At 37.6% G+C, this 20689-nt stretch overlaps 1 protein-coding gene across 3 annotated transcripts in view; it reads right to left on the bottom strand.

Moving 5' to 3' along the window:
• Positions 1-20689, bottom strand: part of PTPRR (protein tyrosine phosphatase receptor type R) — a 297821-nt gene that overhangs the window by 50459 nt on the left and 226673 nt on the right. The window lies entirely within an intron of this gene.

The raw sequence follows: 20689 nt of genomic DNA, 5'->3' as shown, positions 1-20689 counted from the left end.
ACTTCAGAGGATTATTACAAGGATTAACCAGATAGTTTAAGTAAACTGCTTTTAAATAAGATGCTTGGCTACTAATAAATTTGGGTCATAATGAATAAAGTCCTATATAACTCTCACCTTCTACTTCTCTAAGAGATCCATTTTAAGAGATCTTCACAAAAACTCGAAAATTCTTTATACTGAGATTAACGTTTTGAAATCAATGGATAGATTCTATTGCTTGTCAGTAAAGGAAAACACATCCTTCTTGATAACCTCTTTCTCTTAAAATTTCTTTTTATTATGGCAAAGCCATCTTCCCTGAACCCTAAACAATTCCAGAACACTTCACCTCAACACCTCAGACAATGTCTTAAAGTTTAATTATGGAGTCAAACTGGTACAGGCTGTTGACCTTACAGAAAACACTTTCCACAAAACAGCCCTTATCATGAGGGCTCTTCTATCCTGGCCATGAAATATTACCATAGGATGTCATTAGCTTGGAAAAATCTCTGCTTTTGTTAATTCTTATTTTCAAGGAACAACCAATATCTAGGTTAACTGAAATATAGTGGAATTAGGAAACAGAATCAGTAGAATCCACTTAAAAAGGTGTACACTTCTTAGTCATGTCTTGGGTTGGAGAGAAGAGATTAAATACACATCCACATATATTTTAAAGCATTAATTTTTCTGTTATAAAAGTAACACATGTTCATTGTAGAAAATTTTAAACTTAGGAGTTTCAGGGACTTCCCTGGTGGTGCAGTGGTTAAGAATCCGCCTGCCAATGCAGGGGACATGGATTCGAGCCCTGCTCAGGGACAATCCCACATGCCGCGGACCAACTAAGCCCGTGCGCTACAACTACTGAGCCTGTGCTCTAGAGCCTGCGAGCCACAACTACTGAGCCCGCGTCCCACAACTATTGAAGCCCATGCCCAGAGCCCGTGCTCCACAACAAGAGAAGCCACCGCAATGAGAAGCCTGTGCACCGCAACGAAGAGTAGCCTCTGCTTGCTGCAACTAGAGAAAGCCCGCTCACAGCAACGAAGACCCAATGCAGCCAAAAGTAAATAAATAAATTAATTAATAAAACTTAGGAGTTTCAAAAAAGAAATTAAAACCACTCAGAGTCTCATAAACGTCACTAACATTTAAATTGACGTTTCAATTTCACAGTTTTATAGGCAGTACTGGCAGTGATTTATTGTTTTAATTTTTATTTCTTTGGTTACAGATGAGGATAAACACATTTTCAAATGACTATTGTTCATTACTTTTGAGAATTGTCTGTTCATGCTCTTTCTTAATGTTTATATTGTGGCATTAATGTACTTATTATTGATTGCTATGATAAGTAAGATATTTTTCAGACCCTGTTGCATATATACATCTTATTGTTGCCTTAAAATACTACGGATTTTTTAAAAGTATATTTACATTTAGTCAAACACATTAAATTCTACAAATTAAATATTAAACTAAAAAGGAAAAGGTATCAATCTTTTCTTTTGTGGTTTCTTGCATTGCTTTAAAATCCATAGAAATTCTTCTCCTGGAAGGTTAGAATTTTTTAAAAAAACTTAATCTTTTAATCAATTTATAATTTATTTGGGGGTATGGTAAAGGTAAGAATAAACTAGGTTTTTTTTTTTCTTCCCCAAGTAGGTTATCCATGTTTCTAACACAATTTACTAAACAATCTAGAGAAGGGATGTGTTTTATAAATATGGGAATATTAGGTTTTTAACTAGCTATCCCTGACTAATGATCTGGAGGAGAAAATACCACTTTACTGAACTAAGAGAATGTACTTCTGCTCCATAGTATCCATAAACCAAATGGTAAGAAGTGAGGCTAGAATCAGAAAGACGTCTCAAAAAGAAGACAAAGCAAATGTAAGAAATTAAGAGAAAATTTAAATTAAGAGATGGGAACAAAAAATCTAAAGGATTTAGAGAAAAAAATCAACAAAAATAACAGAAGGAGATCTGGACCTTTAATAAAAACTGAACGCGGAAAACTAAGAACACAAAGTCTTATTAAAAACTTTGCTTCTTTTTTTGTTACGTAACTCTGGCAAACTGTTTAGAGTTTTTTTATACCTTATGATTGCTGTTGGACAAAAGGGAACATAATGAAAAGCTTTATCACACTCCCACTGTAGCACCAATTTTTATTTATGCCAAAAAATAAATAAGAGGGAGGAAATTCAAAAGATACCAATGCAAACAATTGAAGGAAAAAGCAAATTCTTAAGGAAAGGTAAAAGGAATGCAATAAACAGCATGCTAATTACAATTAAGTAAAAAGGAAAACATGTATAAATATTATGGGCCAGGGCCACACATTCATTTCAGCAAGAGAATATAAACATCTGTTGAAATTGTTCAGTTTTTGCCTTGCTGCTCCTAATGACCAAGGGGTGAAAAGAAAATACAAGCTAAAAATACAAGAACAGTTGAGTGCTGGAATACCTCAGAAACTAGGCATTTATTTTCCTGGTAGTTGGGGCAATATGCTGGAGTTCAGAAGCTGGATTTAGGCAGAAAGGCTACAGTTTCCAGCATTGTGACCATGGCTCTAATCCTCAGATATGGCTGCTCTTTTTGCGGTACCTTGGCCACCAAGAACAGTGAGACTTCAAGCGTGGCCCCTCATTTTGTGCCCAACAAAGAATGGAAATGGGAGTACGAGAACAAAATGAAACAGTGATCCTTTTGCCTGGAGTCCAGGAAGATGTACTTCTGAAACTACTGAACTATGAAATTACATTTCAGTGGGAAATGGTGGCAGCTGCTTATCTTGAAGTACTTGAAATGGGAATGGAAAAATATGCATCTAAAGATTATAAGAAGAATTTAGTACAGAATGAAGGTGAACAGTTCTCTGAGAGCTTTTCCAGTCTTAATTTTTTTTTGTTCTGTCAAAAATATGCATGATTTGTTCAGAGCTGTCTTTTTCAGTATACACATCTAATCCTACATGGTGAGAAGAAAGAAGTTTAATATTGAAGTCCTCTCCAGATCTGAAATGTTGTGAGTCTGAGACCTTCAGGCCAACCTTTCCTCCCTGTGTGTTAAAATCATAATGATCACAAACCTGATAATCTTGGCTTGATTGTAAAGGTGTGCTTAAGACCCCTGCCCACCTACTTGATTTTTCTGAATTCGTTTTGCTCATTAAATTTGTCCACATATTTAGTTTTCTAGGAGATTTCTAATAAAGACAAAAGAAAAAGAAAAGAAAAAAGAAAAAGAAGTTCTAACTCATTTGAATAACAAAAGAAAAACATCGAAATACAGAGATGGAATTCCTTTACTATGTATAGATTGACTGGCCTCCACAGTTCTTTAAAACTCCAGATTCTATGATTTTTAAGTTCTAAGGGTAATGGAATTAATGAATGGTTTGCTGTTTCCTTCCATCTCTTTACCTTCAAATAAATTATGTATAGCGCTAACCCCTATCCTGGATCTCTTGACAGATGAGAGGGCAAATTAAAAAAAAAGAAAAAAAAAAAGAAGAGGATATGGAGTGCTAAGTTAAATTGTGACAAATTCAAAGCTCTTGGAAAGTTAAATGGTGACATAAATGCAGTATTACTAATTTCTAGAAGCTGAAATAAATGAATAGGTATTGTGACCATCTATAATAAAATTTCCCAAAGGAAATCCTGTAGGGAAGACATGTATTAAGTATAAAAGATACCAGGCCCAGGCCCAGGAAGATGAAAAACAAATTTCACTCTAAAGTAAAAAGAAAAATCTTACAATGTAGAGAAAATTTTTGGTGTGATAAATGATTGATTTCCCTACTTGAAAGCACCTGTTTCACTAGGTAGAACATTCCTGACCCTTTTGAGTGATTAAATAAATATTTTTTAATTCATACAATGATATCTGACCTTTTATAAATGTACAGCATGAGGCAAAATTTACTATACCCTTCTTTCATTATTTTAAAAAATAAAAATCAAAACAATCATTAAAAAAAATAAATTGAACTTGTTACATTGTTCTTTGAGCATTGACCTTGGAATCTGAGTTTAAATCAATGCTCTGCACTTCACTAAGCTCTTTCAGCCACAGACTCCTTAATCTGCAAATGGGGGTAATAATAAAACTCACAGGATTGGTTCACATTTTAAAAGATAAAGAAGCAAAAATATATGCACATTTCTAGCCTAATAACTGGCATATAACTTAATATGTGAATGATTATAGTAATTAATAATGATCATGTGATAATTCTTATTTCACTCCATGCATACATGGCTGTGTGGCAGCTATATGGCATACGCTGATAAACATTTGAAGAAGGCAAGGTTAGGAAAGTTGGTTAGTGATGAAGAGTCAGTAGCAGTGTTACATATGCAAAGTCAGTGGTCACCTACATTGGGACCATTTTTCATTCCTCAAGCCCTTAAAATTCTTACCTTAATAACTTTTTTCAGATTCAAAAATAAGGCATAGTCACCATGAATATTAAAAATATAGATACCAGAAAGAAAAATAGCCTATAATACCAACACGAAGAGTAATTGTTAATAACATTCTAAGTGTCTGTCCTTCAAGTTTTAAACATGTATATATGCATGACAAAAATCTAGATTTTTTTAGTCTATATATTCTTTTATGGCTTGCTTTTTCTTTAACTAAATATATCACAAATATATTTATTTGTGTCTTGTGTCTTCAAATTTATTTACACATGAATTGCCAACACTATATAGCACTCCATTGGATGGATGTATCAGTCTGTATGTACACCTAGGTCTGAAGTGGGTTTCTTCTAGACAGCATATATACGGGTCTTGTTTTTGTATCCATTCAGCCAGTCTACATCTTTTGGTTGGAGCATTTAATCCATTTACATTTAAGGTAATTATCGATATGTATGTTCCTATTACCATTTTCTTAATTGTTTTGGGTTTGTTATTGTAGGTCTTTTCCTTCTCTTGTGTTTCCTGCCTAGAGAAGTTCCTTTAGCATTTGCTGTAAAGCTGGTTTGGTGATGCTGAATTCCCTTAACTTTTGCTTGTCTGTAAAGGTTTTAATTTCTCCATCGAATCTGAATGAGATCCTTGCTGGGTAGAGTAATCTTGGTTGTAGGTTTTTCCCTTTCATTTCTTTGAATATGTCCTGCCACTCCCTTCTGGCTTGCAGAGTTTCTTTCTTTTTTTTTTTTTTATTAACATTTTTTTTGGAGTATAATTGCTTTACAATGGTGTGTTAGTTTCTGCTTTATAACAAAGTGAATCAGTTATACATATACATATATCCCCATATCTCTTCCCTCTTGGGTCTCCCTCCCTCCCACCCTCCCTATCCCACCCTTCTAGCTGGTCACAAAGCACCGAGCTGATCTCCCTGTGCTATGCACCTGCTTCCCACTAGCTATCTATTTTACATTTGGTAGTGTATATATGTCCATATATACACTACCACTCTCGCACTTTGTCCCAGCTTACCCTTCCCCCTCCCCGTGTCCTCAAGTCCATTCTCTAGTAGGTCTGCATCTTTATTCCCATCTTGCCCCTAGGTTCTTCATGACCATTTTTTTTTTGATTCCATGTATATGTGTTAGCATACGGTATTTGTTTTTCTCTTTCTGACTTACTTCACTCTGTATGACAGACTCTAGGTCCATCCACCTCACTACAAATAACTCAATTTCATTTATTTTTATGGCTGAGTAATATTCCATTGTATATATGTGCCACATTTTCTTTATCCATTCATCTGTCGATGGACACTTAGGTTGATTCCATGTCCTGGCTATTGTAAATAGAGCTGCAATGAATATTGTGGTACATGTCTCTTTTTGAATTATGGTTTTATCAGGGTATGTGCCCAGTAGTGGGATTGCTGGGTCGTATGGTAGCTCTATTTTTAGTTTTTTAAGGAACCTCCATACTATTCTCCATAGTGGCTGTATCAATTTACATTCCCAACAGTGTATGAGGGTTCCCTTTTCTCCACACCCTCTCCAGCATTTATTGTTTGTAGATTTTTGATGATGGCCATTCTGACCGGTGTGAGATGATATCTCATTGTAGTTTTGATTTGCATTTCTCTAATGATTAATCATGTTGAGCATTCTTTCATGTGTTTGTTGGCAATCTGTATATCTTCTTTGGAGAAACGTGTATTTAGGTCTTCTGCCCATTTTTGGATCAGGTTGTTTGCTTTTTTGATATTGAGCTGCATGAGCTACTTGTAAATTTTGGAGATTAATCCTTTGTCAGTTACTTCATTTGCAAATATTCTCTCCCATACTGAGGGTTGTCTTTTCGTCTTGTTTGTGGTTTCCTTTGCTGTGCAAAAGCTTTTAAGTTTCATTAGGCCCCATTTGTTTACTTTTGTTCTTATTTCCATTTCTCTAGGAGGTGGGTCAAAAAGGATCTTGCTGTGATTTATGTCATAGAGTGTTCTGCGTATGTTTTCCTCTAAGAGTTTGATAGTGTCTGGTCTTACATTTAGGTCTTTAATCCATTTTACATTTATTTTTGTGTATGGTGTTAGGGAGTATTCTAATTTCATTCTTTTACATGTAGCTGTCCAATTTTCCCAGCACCACTTATTGAAGAGGCTGTCTTTTCTCCATTGTATATTCTTGCCTCCTTTATCAAAGATAAGGTGACCATATGTGCGTGGGTTTATCTCTGGGCTTTCTATCCAGTTCCATTGATCTATATTTCTGTTTTTGTGCCAGTACCATACTGTCTTGATTACTGTAGCTTTGTAGTATAGCCTGAGGTCAGGGAGCCTGATTCCTCCAGCTCCGTTTTTCTTTCTCAAGATTGCTTTGGCTATTCGGGGTCTTTTGTGTTTCCATACAAATTGTGAAATTTTTTGTTCCAGTTCTGTGAAAAATGCCAGTGGTAGTTTGATAGGGATTGCCTTGAATCTGTAGATTGCTTTGGGTAGTAGAGTCATTTTCACAATGTTGATTCTTCCAATCCAAGAACATGGAATATCTCTCCATCTGTTTGTATCACCTTTAATTTCTTTCATCAGTGTCTTATAGTTTTCTGCATACAGGTCTTTTGTCTCCTTAGGTAGGTTTATTCCTAGATATTTTATTCTTTTTGTTGCAATGGTAAATGGGAGTGTTTTCTTAATTTCACTTTCAGATTTTTTATCATTAGTGTATAGGAATGCAAGAGATTTTTGTGCATTAATTTTGTATCCTGCTACTTTACCAAGTTCATTGATTAGCTCTAGTAGTTTTCTGGTAGCATCTTTAGGATTCTCTATGTATAGTATCATGTCACCTGCAAGCAGTGACAGTTTTACTTCTTCTTTTCCGATTTGGATTCCTTTTATTTCCTTTTCTTCTCTGATTGCTGAGGCTAAAACTTCCAAAACTATGTTGAGTAATAGTAGTGAGAGTGGGCAACCTTGTCTTGTTCCTGATCTTAGTGGAAATGGTTTCAGTTTTTCACCACTGAGGACGATGTTGGCTGTGGGTGTGTCATATATGGCCTTTATTATGTTGAGGAAAATTCCCTCTATGCCTACTTTCTGGAGGGTTTTTATCATAAATGGGTGTTGAATTTTGTCAAAAGCTTTCTCTGCATCTATTGAGATGACTGTATGGTTTTTCTCCTTCAATTTGTTAATATGGTGTATCACATTGATTGATTTGCGTATATTGAAGAATCCTTGCATTCCTGGGATAAACCCCACTTGATCATGGCGTATGATCCTTTTAATGGGCTGTTGGATTCTGTTTGCTAGTATTTTGTTGAGGAGTTTTGCATCTATGTTCATCAGTGATATTGGTCTGTAGTTTTCTTTTTTCATGACATGTTTGGTTTTGGTATCAGGGTGATGGTGGCCATGTAGAATGAGTTTGGGAGTGTTCCTCCCTCTGGTATATTTTGGAAGAGTTTGAGAAGGACAGGTGTTAGCTCTTCTCTAAATGTTTGATAGAATTCGCCTGTGAAGCCATCTGGTCCTGGGCTTTTGTTTGTTGGAAGATTTTTAATCACAGTTTCAATTTCAGTGCTTGTGATTGGTCTGTTTACATTTTCTATTTCTTCCTGGTTCAGTCTCGGAAGGTTGTGTATTTCTAAAAATTTGTCCATTTCTTCCAGGTTGTCCATTTTTTTTTTTTTTATAACTTTATTTTTTATTTATTTATTTATTTATTTATTTATTTATTTATTTATTTATTTATTTTTGGCTGTGCTGGGTCTTCGGTTCGTGCGAGGGCTTTCTCTAGTTGCGGCAAGTGGGGGCCACTCTTCATCGCGGTGCGGGGACCGCTCTTCATCGCGGTGCGCGGGCCTTTCACTATCGCGGCCCCTCCCGTTGCGGGGCACAGGCTCCAGACGCGCAGGCTCAGCAGCTGTGGCTCACGGGCCCAGCTGCTCCGTGGCATGTGGGATCTTCCCAGACCAGGGCTCGAACCCGTGTCTCCTGCATTAGCAGGCAGATTCTCAACCACTGCGCCACCAGGGAAGCCCCAGGTTGTCCATTTTATTGGCATATAGTGGCTTGTAGTAATCTCTCATGATTGTATTTCTGCAGTGTCAGTTGTTACTTGTCCTTTTTCATTTCTAATTTTGTTGATTTGAGTCTTCTCCCTTTTTTTCTTGATGAGTGTGGATAATGGTTTATCAATTTTGTTTATCTTCTCAAAGAACCAGCTTTTAGTTTTATTGATCTTAGCTATCGTTTCCTTCATTTCTTTTCCATTTATTTCTGATATGATCTTTATGATTTCTTTCCTTCTGCTAACTTTGGGGTTTTTTTGTTCTTCTTTCTCTAATTGCTTTAGGTGTAAGGTTAGGTTGTTTATTTGAGATGTTTCTTGTTTCTTAAGGTAGGATTGTATTGCTATAAACTTCCCTCTTAGAAGTGCTTTTGCTGCATCCCATAGGTTTTGGGTCGTCGTGTTTTCATTGTCATTTGTTTCTAGGTATTTTTTGATTTCCTCATTGATTTCTTCAGCGAGCTCTTGGTTATTAAGTAGTGTATTGTTTAGCCTCCATGTGTTCGTATTTTTTACAGATTTTTTCCTGTAATTGATATCTAGCCTCATAGTGTTGTGGTCAGAAAAGAAACTTGATATGATTTCAATTTTCTTAAATTTACCAAGGCTTGATTTGTGACCCAAGATATGATCTATCCTGAAGAATGTTCCATGAGCACTTGAGAAGAAAGTGTATTCTCTTGTTTTTGGATGGAATGTCCTATAAATATCAATTAAGTCCATCTTGTTTAATGTATCATTTAAAGATTGTGTTTCCTTATTTACTTTCATTTTGGAATGTCTGTCCATTGGTGAAAGTGGGTTGTTAAAGTCCCCTACTATGATTGTGTTACTGTCGATTTCCCCTTTTATGGCTGTTAGTATTTGCTTTATGTATTGAGGTGCTCCTATGTTGGGTGCGTAAATATTTACAATTGTTATATCTTCTTCTTGGATTGGTCCCTTGATCATTATGTAGTGTCTTTCTTTGTCTCTTGTAATAGTCTTTGTTTTAAAGTCTATTTTGTCCAATATGAGAATTGCTACTCCAACTTTCTTTTGATTTCCATTTGCATGGGTAACTTTTTCCATCCCCTCACTTTCAGTCTGTACGTGTCCCTAGGTCTGAAGTGGGTCTCTTGTAGACAGCAAATATACGGGTCTTGTTTTTGTATCCATTCAGCCAGTCTATGTCTTTTGGTTGGAGCATTTAATCCATTTACCTTTAAGGTAATTATCGATTTGTATGTTCCTATTACCATTTTCTTAATTGTTTTGGGTTTGTTATTGTAGGTGTTTTCCTTCTCTTGTGTTTCCTGCCTAGAGAAGTTCCTTTAGCATTTGTTGTAAAGCTGGTTTGCTTGTGCTGAATTCTCTTAGCTTTTGCTTGCCTGTAAAGGTTTTAATTTCTCCGTCAAATCTGAATGAGATCCTTGCTGGTTAGAGTAATCTTGGTTGTAGGTTTTTCCCTTTCATCACTTTAAATATGTCCTGCCACTCCCTTCTGGCTTGCAGGGTTTCTGCTGAAAGATCAGCTGTTAACCTTATGAGGATTCCCTTGTATGTTATTTGTTGTTTTTCCCTTGCTACTTTTAATATTTTTTCCTTGTATTTAGTTTTTGATAGTTTGATTAATATGTGTCTTGGCGTGTTTCTCCTTGGATTTATCCTGTGTGGGACTCTCTGTGCTTCCTGGACTTGATTAACTATTTCCTTACCCATATTAGGGAAGTGTTCAACTATAATCTCTTCAAATATTTTCCCAGACCTTTTCTTCTTCTTTTCTTCTTCTGGGACCCCTATAATTCGAATGTTGGTGCGTTTAATATTGTCCCAGAGGTCTCTGAGAGTGTCCTCAATTCTTTTCATTCTTTTTTCTTTATTCTGCTCTGCAGTAGTTATTTCCACTATTTTATCTTCCAGGTCACTTATCCGTTCTTCTGCCTCAGTTATTCTGCTATTGATCTCTTCTAGAGAATTTTTAATTTCATTTATTGTGTTGTTCATGATTGTTTGTTTGCTGTTTAGTTCTTCTAGGTCCTTTTTAAACGTTTCTTGTATTTTCTCCATTCTATTTCCAAGATTTTGGATCATCTTTACTATCATTATTCTGAATTCTTTTTCAGGTAGACTGCCTATATCCTCCTTATTTGTTACATGTGGTGGGTTTTTACCTTGCTCTTTCATCTGCTGTGTGTTTCTCTGTCTTCTCATTTTGCTTTACTTACTGTGTTTGGTGGCTCCTTTTCACAGGCTGCACGTTCGTAGTTCCCGTTGTTTTTTTTTTTTTTTTTTTTTTTTAAATAATTTATTTATTTATTTAGGCTGTGTTGGGTCTTCGTTTCTGTGCGAGGGCTTCCTCTAGCTGCGGCAAGCAGGGGCCGCTCTTCATCGCGGTGCGCAGGCCTCTCACTATCGCGGCCTCTCTTGTTGCGGAGCACAGGCTCCAGACGCACAGGCCCAGCAATTATGGCTCACGGGCCTAGTTGCTCCGCAGCATGTGGGATCCTCCCAGACCAGGGCTCGAACCCATGTCCCCTGCATTGGCAGGCAGATTCTCAACCACTGTGCCACCAGGGAAGCCCCAGTTCCCGTTGTTTTTGGTGTCTGTCCCCAGTGGGTAAGGTTGGTTCAGTGGGTGTGTAGCCTTCCTGGTGGAGGGAACTAGTGCCTGTGTTCTGGTGGATGAGGCTGGATCTTGTCTTTTTGGTGGGCAGGTCCACATCTGGTGGTGTGTTTTGGGGTGTCTGTGACCTTATTATGATTTTAGGCAGCCTCTCTGCTAATGGGTGGGGTTGTGTTGCTGTCTTGCTAGTTGTTTGGCATAGGGTGTCCAGCACTGTAGCCTGCTGGTCATTGAGTGGAGCTGGGTTTTGGCGTTGAGATGGAGATCTCTGGGAGATTTTTGCCATTTGATATTATGTGGAGCTGGGAGGTCTCTGGTGGACCAATGTCCTGAACTTCGCTCTCCCCCCTCAGAGGCACAGCCCTGACACCTGGCTGGAGCACCGAGAGCCTGTCATCCATACCACTCAGAATAAAAGGGAGAAAGAAAGAAAGAAAGAAAGAAAAAGATAAATTAAAATAAAATAAAATGAAAAAGTTTTTAACATAGAAAACAAAAAATAAGTATTAAAAAAATTTTTTTAAGTAATTAAAAAGAAAGAAAGAAGAGAACAACCAAACGAAAAAACAAATCCACCAATGATAACAAGCACTGAAAACTATACTAAAACAAACAAACAAACAAACAAAAACCAGACAGACAGAACCCTAGGACAAATGGTAAAAGCAAAGCTATACAGACAAAATCACACAGAAGCATACGCATACACACTCACAAAAAGAGAAAAAGGGAAATATATATATATATTGTTGCTCCCAAAGTCCACCTCCTCAATTTGGGATCATTTGTTGTCTATTCAGGTATTCCACAGTTGCAGGGTACATCAAGTTGACTGTGGAGATTTAATCCACTGCTCCTGAGGCTGCTGGGAGAGATTTCCTTTTCTCTTCTTTGTTCACACAGCTGCTGGGATTCAACTTTGGATTTGGCCCTGCCTCTGCATGTAGGTTGCCTGAGGGCATCTCTTCTTCGCTCAGACAGGATGGGGTTAAAGGAGCAGCTGATTAGGGGGCTCTGGCTCACTCAGGCCAGGGGGAGGGGTGGGTACGGAGTGCAGGGCAAGCCTGTGGCGGCAGAGGCCAGCGTGACATTGCACCAGCCTGAGGAGCGCCATGTGTTCTCCTGGGGAAGTTGTCCCTGTATCACGGGATCCTGGCAGTGGCGGGCGGCACAGGCTTCTGGGAGGGGAGGTGTGGATAGTGACCTGTGCTTGCACACAGGCTTCTTGGTGGCGGCAGCAGCAGCCTTAGCGTCCCATGCCCGTCTCTGGGGTCCGCGCTGATAGCCGCGGCTCGCACCTGTCTCTGGAGCTCCTTTAAGCGGCACTGTTAATTCCCTCTCCTCGCGCACCAGGAAACAAAGAGGCAAGAAAAAGTCTCTAGCTTGTTCGGCCGTTCCAGACTTTTTCCTGGACTCCCTCTCAGCTAGCTGTGGTGCACTAACCCCTTCAGGCTGTGTTCACACCGCCAACCCCAGTCCTCTCCCTGGGATCCGACCTCCGAAGCCCGAGCCTCAGCTCCCAGCCCCCGCCCGCCCCGGCGGGTGAGCAGACAAGCCTCTCGGGCTGGTGAGTGCTGGCCGGCACCGATCCTCTGTGCGGGAACTTCTCCGCTTTACCCTCCACACCCCTGTTGCTGCGCTCTCCTCCGTGACTCTGAAGCTCCCCCCCTTCCTACCCTGCCCACCCCGTCTCACCCAGTGAAGGGGCTTCCCAGTGTGTGGAAACTTTTCCTCCTTCACAGCTCCCTCCCACTGGTGCAGGTCCTGTCCCTATTCTTTTGTCTCTGTTTTTTCTTTTTTCTTTTGCCCTACCCAGGTACGTGGGGAGTTTCTTGCCTTTTGGGAAGTCTGAGGTCTTCGGCCAGCATTCAGTAGGTGTTCTGTAGGAGCTGTTCCACATGTAGATGTATTTCTGATGTATTTGTGGGGAGGAAGGTGATCTCCACGTCTTACTCCTCCGCCATCTTGAAGCTCCTCCTCCACTTGCAGAGTTTCTGTTGAAAGATCAGCTGTTAACCCTATGGGGATTCCCTTGTATGTTATTTGTTGCTTTTCCCTTGCTGCTTTTAATATTTTTTCTTTGTATTTAATTTTTGATAGTTTGATTAATATGTGTCTCGGTGTGTTTCTCTTTGGGTTTATCCTGTATGGGACTCTCTGTGCTTCCTGGACTTGACTGACTCTTTCCTTTCCCATGTTAGGGAAGTTTTCGACTATAATCTCTTCAAATATTTTCTCAGACCCTTTCTTTTTCTCTTCTTCTTCTGGGACCCCTATAATTCGAATGTTGGTGCATTTAATGTTGTCCCAGAGGTCTCTGAGACAGAGGTCTCAATTATCTTCATTCTTTTTTCTTTATTCTGCTCCCTGGCAGTTATTTCCACTGTTTTATCTTCCAGCTCATTTATCCATTCTTCTGCCTCAGTAATTCTGCTATTGATTCCTTCTAGAGTATTTTTAATTTCAGTTATTGTGTTCATCACTGTTTGTTTGGTCTTTAGTTATTCTAGATCCTTGTTAAATATTTCTTGTATTTTCTCCATTCTGTTTCTGAGATTTTGGATCATCTTTACTTCATTACTCTGAGTTCTTTTTCAGGTAGGTTGCCTATTTTGTCTTCATTTATTGGTCTTGTAGGTTTTTACCTTGCTCCTTTGTCTGTAACATATTTTCTTGTTGTTTCTTTTTTTTTTTTTTTTGATGGGTGGGGCTGTATTCCTGTCTTACTGGTTGTTTAGCCTGAGGCATCCAGCACTGGATTTTGCAGGCAGTTGTATAGAGCTGGGTCTTGGTGCTGAGATGAGGACCTCCGAGAGGCCTCACTCCAATTAATATTCCCTGGGGTCTGTGGTTCTCTGTTAGTCCAGCAGTTTGGACTCAGAGCTGCCACCTCAGGAGCTCAGGCCCAACCTCTGGCCTACCAAGATTCCGCAAGTGGTCGCTGGGGGTTCCTCCCTTCCCCTTAGGTGTCCTTAGTCCCCCACCAGTGCCTGGTAGGTGCCCTAGTTGTGTGGAGACGTGAATTCCGTGTCCTCCTAGTTCGTCATCTTGACTCTGCCCTCCGATGGATGTGTCATAGTTTACTTAACTAATACCTTACTTTTGGACACTAAATTGTTTTCAGTTTTTCACCATTATAGACAAGACTACAAATGAATATCCTTGAATCTAATGTTTGTACATTTCCATGATTATTTTTAGGTCAAGGAGTTTTAAAAACTAACTCAAAATCTCTGAGTTTGGATAAATCACTGGATACATGGAGAATGGAAGAAACATGAAGACTGACTCTTGGGGCTCACTGACATTGAATTAGCTTAGACCCTCTTCATCTCTTGTTCAGACCTTTGCAGTAGCTTCCTAGCAAACTTTCCTAACTCTAAAATCTCCTAGTCCAATGCATTTTGTTCCAGATTTCACCAGAATGATGTTTGAGTACTGAAAATATGATAATAAAACCCATGTATAGCTGCCCTTGGACATGAATTGCTTTCTCATCTATTCCCTGTATATTTTCCCAGGCTCATCTCCTCTCACATCCTTATCTAGATCTGTGCTCCAGGCAGGCCAATTAACCTGCAACTCTGCTTTCTATGCCTGAAATGCACTTGCCCTAATGCTATGGTCTCTTCCCTCTGAATCCTCTTAACAAATTTTTTCCAAAATGTCTCTAGTAATATCATATTCACTAGAAATGATATACCCTAAAGTGTGAATTCCTTGAGGGCAAAGATTTTGACTTTAGTCTTCCCTTTGTATCTAGTCTTGAACACATGGAAAGCAACACTTTTGTCATATGCATGTATAAATAGTTGCAAATGAATTGGTTACGGTAATTCTATGTGTAATTACTGTGCTCTGCTGGCTTTTCCAACCCTCTGAAAACAGGGGAAATGGGAAATCATGTTAGACAGGAGTCTGAAAATTTAAAATGGAGAGCCAAGCTTATCTAGGTACTGTAAATGTTACAGTGGATATTTAGTTTGAGTCTTAATGAATATCAATGACGTCTGAGCATTAACATCCTAAAGCGCTATGGTGATTTCATTTGTAAAAAAGAGAAAAAAAATAGTGCTTTGTCTTGTATCCCAGTATGATTAATTTTTTCTCTTTTTTTGGCATTTGGTATTGTTTTGACTGTCACTCATGGTGAGGAGGCTGTTTCCCTTTTAACAAAAGAACAAAATGATGGTAGCTCTAATTTTAGTTCCCAAGTTTACTTTTTCCAAGTTCATATGTTAAGAAAAGGATGATGCTGAGGAAACATTAATAAGTGTCAATGAATAAACCATTCTTTCTGAAATGAGAAGTCTTTCTTTGAATTTTAGCTAATTTATATACAAACATACATTCATACACACTCACACAATGATGTTTTCTAAGTAACACAATACAATTAATAACTCCCTGTCTCTTGAAGTAACCAATTACCAAAGAACCCTTTTAGTACTGAACATTACAACTGAATTAAATACATTCACTTACTTTCAAGACCAGAAATGACACACATGATTACCATGAGCCATACAGCCCAGCTAAAACGCCAATCATCAAAAAATAAACAACTTCTCAGATTCTTCAGTTTTTTAACAACATCTGGTGGTTCAGCCCAAGTTTTTTAAACCAAACTCTGCAATTCTTACAGAAATCTAGCTGCTTTTTAGTTTAAGACTACTTTTTAAGTTTTAACTAGCAATGAAGGCACAGGTTTATTCCTCAGTGGTACAATATGAAGTACAGTTATAAAGCAACGTAACTGATATTGCTAAGTCTGTATGTAAGAGAATTGAAGTGTAAAAATGTAGTAGAGCTGTCAGTATTTTCACCTCTGGCTGCAGCTAGAGTGAATGCTGATAGTACATCTCAGGAAAGAAACCTACATAGAAGATTCGAATATTTTGCTGCCTGTTATGGAATAGAATAATGACTAGGAAGTTATAGGGGTAGAGAATATTTATTTATCTTTAAGAGCACAGTGCTTTATACCAAACCCTTGAAGTTCCTTTTAATCGCTGGAGAAGAACATTCATAAAATTAAAATTTCACAAAGAAAAATTTCACATTTAATGGAAAGAATTAGATATTTTGAAAAAGTAATTCAATTTAATATCTATCTGAAAGCTTCTAGAAGTCCTTCTCAGTTATTTGATGTGAGAAACAGGTGTCTTAAGTCTTTAGCTGGAGTCCATCATGGTCTCCCTTTACCTAAAATGAACTCAGTCAAAATTATGAAAATCTACTGCCTCCAGAGCTTCCCCAGATGTTTATCCAAGAACAGTAATTTCTTTAAATATACATTCCTGTGTTTGTTCAGTGTTCATTTAAAAGTGCACCACCCAGCAATGCAGTCGTGGGCTTTGGTCAGTTCAAATGCTTTAGGAATAAACCAGGATGATGGTGGCCAGCTAAAGTCATTGGCCTTTCACCTTGGAATTTTGGAGTAGGGAGTTGTTTCCTCTTGGCCAGTGAAGAGTAAATGATTTTGCTGGGTTACTTTGTGGCCATGGATTGTATCTAAAGTGCCATCAATTCTCAGGTGGAAGGAAGGCCTCAATTACCTGGAAGAGTTGTGTTAGTGATAAATGAAGAGAGTGGCACTTGATCATGATGATCTCATTCTTGCCAATGTAAATACACAATCATGGTATCAGTCACGCCTACTACAAGGATAGATGTTTAAATATAAATTATTGAACAAAGTTGCTAATAGTTAATACAAGCCTTTCCCCCTCAAGTAACTGGGATTTGTTGATCTGATGCCATTCATAATAATTCATTTTTATTTCTGGGTCTTCTCTTATCCACTGTCAGATGAAATAAGTGCAAGATAACTCTGAAAATAGCATAGCCATTCACCCAAGGAGAGATATCATGCATACCAGACAAAGTATAGAATTCTTACTTCGGATTCTGTGTTTTATTATCTATATCATGTTCAAGGAGCAGATGGACTGGTAAAAAATAAATATTTCTGGAATGCAAAATGCCATACACATTTTTAAGAGTGAACTGAAATTTGTCATGTAAAGGATACTTTTATACTTGTTGTAGGAAATACATCCCTTTCCTTTTCCATAAATAAAAATGTTCTAAATTAGCACATTTCAACCAAATCAAATAAAGTGAAAAAATGTCAGAAGCACCATCCAACTAATTTTCTAGAAATAGCCAACATTTTGCTATAAAATTAAAGTTATATATACTTCCCCCTTTGTTACTGAGGTGTAATTTACATACCACAAAGTTTGCTTTTTTAATGTGTGCAATTCAATAGTTTTTAGTAGAGTTTATATGTTGTGTAAACATCACAATAATCAATTTTACAAGCTGACCCTTGAACAACATAGGAAAATCCATGTATTTATTGAAAAAAAATCCATGTACAAGAGGACCTGTGCAGCTGAAACCTGTGTTGTTCAAGAGTCAACTGTATAACATTTTCCTCACCCCAAAAGGAACTCCCTACTCACTAGAGGTTACTCCCCATTCCTCCTTTTCCCCAGTCCCTGGAAACCACTAATCTACTTTCTGTGTCCATGAATTTGCCTATTTTGGACATTTCATATAAATGGAATCATACAACATATGGACTTATGCATCTGACTTCTTTCACTTAGCTTAATGTTTTCAAGGTTCATCCATGTTGTAGTAGCTATCAGTACTTCATTCCTTTTTACAGCACAGTATATTCTATTGTATGGCTATACCATATTTATTTATTCATTTATCAGTTGATGGACATTTGGATTGTTTCCACTTTTGGCTGTTATGAATAATCCTGCTAGGAACATTTGTGTACAAGTTTTTTTGTGTGTGGCCATATGTTTTCATTTCTCCTGGGTATACATGTAGGAGTGGGATTGCTTGGTCATATGGTAACTCTAGGTTTAACTTTATGAGAAACTGCGAAATGTTTTTCCAAAGTGGCTGCACCATTTTACATTTCCACCAGCAATATATGAGGGCTCTAATTTCCCCACATCCTTGCCAATGCTTGCTATTGTCTATAGTTTTGATTGAAGCCATCCTAGTGGGTGTGAAGTGGTCTGTTATTTGGTTTTGATTGCATTTCCTTAATGACTAATGAGGTTGAGCATCTCCTTATGTGCTTACTGGTGACTTGTATACAGTGTCTTCTATGGAGAAATGTCTATTCAAACCCTTTGCCCATTTTAAAACTGGGTTATTTGTTTTTTTATTTTTGAGTTGAAAAGTTATTTATACATTCTGGATGCTAGACCCTTATCAGATATATGATTTGCCAATATTTTCTCCAATTTTGTGCATTGCCTTTTTATTTTCTTGACAGTATCTGTGATGGTTAATTTTATCTGTCAGCTTGACTGTGCCAGGGGATGCCCAGATATTTGGTCAGTCATCATTCTAGGTGTTCTGGGGTGAGACTAACATTTAAATCAGTTGACTGAGTAAAGCAGATTGCCTTCTTTCCCTCCATAATATAAGTGGGTCTCATCTAATCAGTTGAAGGCCTGAGTAAAACAAAAAGGCTGACTTCTCCTAATTAATAGAGAATTCTTCCTGCCTGACAGCCTTTGAACTAGGACATCAATTTGTTCCTGCCTTTGGACTTGAACTGAAACATTGACTCTTCCTGGGTCCCGAATCTGCCAGCTTACATACTGGAACTACATCAGCTCTCTGGGTCTCCAGCTTGCCTACTCACCCTACAGATCTTGGGACTTGCAGGCTTCCATAATCACGTGAGCCAATTCCTTATAATAAATCTCTTTATATATATGTGTGTGTGTGTGTGTGTGTGTGTGTGTGTGTATAAATACATCCTATTAGTTGTTTCTCTGGAGAACTCTGACTTACATACTCTCCTTTGAAGCACAAACATTTTTATTTTGATGAAGTCCAAGTTACCTATTTTTTCTTTGGTTGTTGTGTTTTTGGTGTCATAACTGAGAAATCATTGCCTAATCCAAGCTAATGAAGACTTACGCCTATGTTTTCTAGGAGTTTTACAGTTTTAGCTCTTACGTTTAGGTATTTGAGATGCAGTAAGGCAGAAAGATACATACTTTGGGGTACCATTTGTATAGAGTTTATGAAAAATTATACTATATATTGTTTATATTGTATATATTATTTATGATATACACTATATATTATGCTATATATATGATACATATTTATCAAGTAAAAGTGTAAGAATAGATATGGGAACGATTAAAGACCAAATGTAGAATAGTGATTGTCTTTGAGGGATAGGGAGGGGAATGAGATTAGTTAAAAGCAACCAGAGTTCCTATTGTATTTATAATAAAATGTTTTATTAATTAAGCTTGATGGTATAAGCATAGATTTCATATTGTAATACTGTATATATTTGTAAATGAAATATATCATAAAAAAAAGAAGCCAGTGTAATATCAAGAATCACATGAGGGATGCTAATTAAAGCTATGTCTGCGTAGCATAGATTGAAGTGTAGTTTTGTCACTGCTTGGTTATTCTTACATAGACACTCAAAGCTATATTCCTGGCCTTAAAGACTGTGTCTACTTACATTATCATTCAAATACTGTGGTTACTGTTCCACTCCCACTTCATTTTATCTTGAGTAGACATACCTATGCTATAAATATCTATTAATTCAAAGAAAGCAACAACTTATTTAATTTTTAAAACATTAACAATTATAAAATTAATATGTACTTATAGTAAAGTTTTCAAATAAAAAAACAGGAAAAAAAGTCCCTTCCCCCTTTGTTCCTCCCATCTTCTGATTTTCTGGTTCTACTTTTCAGAGCTCACCACTGTTCAGGTTCTTATGCACTCTTTCTGAAATTATCAGTGCATTTACAAAGATAAACATGTGTGTGGTTTTTAAAATATATTGGATCATAAAATTCCATACAGTTTTGCAACTATTTTTCCATTTTCCATTATATATTAGAAAGCTTATCTTATTAGAGTAACAATGTAGATTTCATAAATAATAAATATATAATGATGTATATGTGTTGATGAATATCTAATGATAGCTGTTTATCTCCAATTCTTTTTGCTATTAAAAACAATGTTACAGGGCTTCCCTGGTGGCACAGTGGTTAAGAATCTGCCTGCCAATGCAGGGACACGGGTTCAAGCCCTGGTCTGGGAAGATCTCACATGCCGCGGAGCAACTAAGCCCACGTGCCACAACTACTGAGCCAGCGCTCTAGAGCCTGCGAGCCACAACTACCGAGCCCACGTGCCACAGCTACTGAAGCCTGTGTGCCTAGAGCCTGTGCACTGCAACGAAGAGTAGCCCCTGCTCGCCACAACTAGAGAAAGCTCGTGCGCAACAACGAAGACCCAATGCAGCCAAAAATAAATAAAATAAATAAATTTAAAAAACCCCCAAAACAGTGAATTGTTTAAAAAAAACCCAAAAAGACAAAACAAAACAAAACAAAAACCAAAAAAACAATGTTACAATGGACACTCTTGAACTATATCTTTGTTTATTTGTGCAAATGTATTTGTAGGAACAATTATGAGAGATATAATTAATATAAGTTTCTGGTATATATCAAGTACGGTGAAAGTAAATTATCTTTGTTACTTAAGAATTACAAAAAGCAA

The sequence above is a fragment of the Balaenoptera acutorostrata genome, chromosome 11 (assembly GCF_949987535.1).
Source record: "Balaenoptera acutorostrata chromosome 11, mBalAcu1.1, whole genome shotgun sequence".
Lineage (NCBI taxonomy): Eukaryota > Metazoa > Chordata > Mammalia > Artiodactyla > Balaenopteridae > Balaenoptera > Balaenoptera acutorostrata.
The sequence above is the reverse complement of the archived record's forward strand: the minus strand, read 5'-3'. Positions and strand labels throughout refer to the sequence as shown.